Source organism: Suricata suricatta, chromosome 3 (assembly GCF_006229205.1).
Source record: "Suricata suricatta isolate VVHF042 chromosome 3, meerkat_22Aug2017_6uvM2_HiC, whole genome shotgun sequence".
Classification (NCBI taxonomy): Eukaryota; Metazoa; Chordata; class Mammalia; order Carnivora; family Herpestidae; genus Suricata; species Suricata suricatta.
The window spans coordinates 116,694,707-116,696,207 of NC_043702.1; positions in this window are offsets into that span (position 1 = coordinate 116,694,707).

Consider the following 1,501-nt stretch of genomic DNA (forward strand, 5'->3'; position numbering starts at 1 on the left):
AAAGCTCGGATAGTCTTCACCAACACTGCTCCCTGACATTTTAGGGGTTTTCCTTCTAGGTTCTTCTGTGTGCACGTCCTATTGTTCCCTGACAAGGCTGCAAACACACCACCAAGCAGTTTCTCACTCAGCCTCTTGCCGTGAGCATGTCTGTGTATTCTACAGTACTCTATAACCTTTGTAAGCATCTCAATGGCCACAAGGGGCTCCATAAAGCAGAGGAAATGTTAGGGTAGTTCTGACTGGACAGAACCCAGGTCAACACCTTTGTGCATAAAACTAACTTTACAGCTAGCTGTGATCTGGAATAGATGGTTTATAATCAAAGTAGTAATAACAGCTAATAATAATCAGGGTCCCTTACTGACACTGGCAATCTCCAGGGACTTCCCTGCCTTCCTCCTATCCATGACTTCCCGAGGTCAACGCTAATGTCACCCAAGGGTACGTGGAGGAACCAAGGCTCGGCCATTCATTGGCTCTGACACAAAGCCCAGCCAGGGCTGCCCTCCGAAGCTCAAACCCTTCCTTTCCTGCGGCATGCTGGTATTCATTCTCTCAAAGGTCACACGTGTCCTGTTCATTCTGTCATTTTCTCCTCAGTATGGGAAGTTTTAATTTTAGGGATCTGTTTATGTCTGAATGCATGATTGAATATTAGACCTGCAGCAGCCTTTAAAGTCTATGACGGGGTGCCTGGAGGGGGGGGGGCTCAGCCAGCTAAGCATCCAACTTCAGCTCAGGTCCTGATCTTGTGGATTGTGAGTTTGAGCCTCACATCGGGCTCTGTGCTGACAGCTCAGAGCCTGGAGCCTGCTTCAGATTCTGTGTGTGTCTCTCTCTCCCTCCCCCACTTGTACTCTCTGTCTCAAAAATAAATTTAAAAAAATTAAAAAAATATATTTTTAAGTCTATATTGCCAAATGCTAGTCTTTCTTGCTTCTAAGCTTGGAAGGTTAGTAAATATCTACTACTTTCTGTTTTCCACTTATGAGACTATACCCCTGTACAATCAAATTAAGCAACATTAAATCGAGTTAGTACCCGGTAGAAAAGGGACATCGTTATATTCCAAGATCATTCTATTCCTGTTTGCTTTTCTCATTCTCAAGAACATATAGTTTTATAGTTTTTTTCCAGACATTGTTCAGTTTCCTTGTTCAGTTTGTTTGTAAGTGTTTCATATTTTTGCTGCTACTGTATTTGGGATCCCAGTTTTTATTATGTTTTATGTTTTTTATGTTATAAAAGCAAGCTATTAAGTTTTATGTATTTATTATGTATTCAGCTACTCTGAACTCATTAATTCTCATTTTTCCCAAATTCTACTCGTTTCAATTTTTATAGATGAATTCCCATCTGCCAACAATAGCCTGTTCTTTCTTCACAATATCTAGGACTTTGTTTTCCTTTTTTTTTTAAGAGAGAGTGTGTGTACATGCATGCATGAGCAGGGAGGGGCAGGGGGGAGGGGTGGGGGAGCGAGCATGAGCAGGGGAGG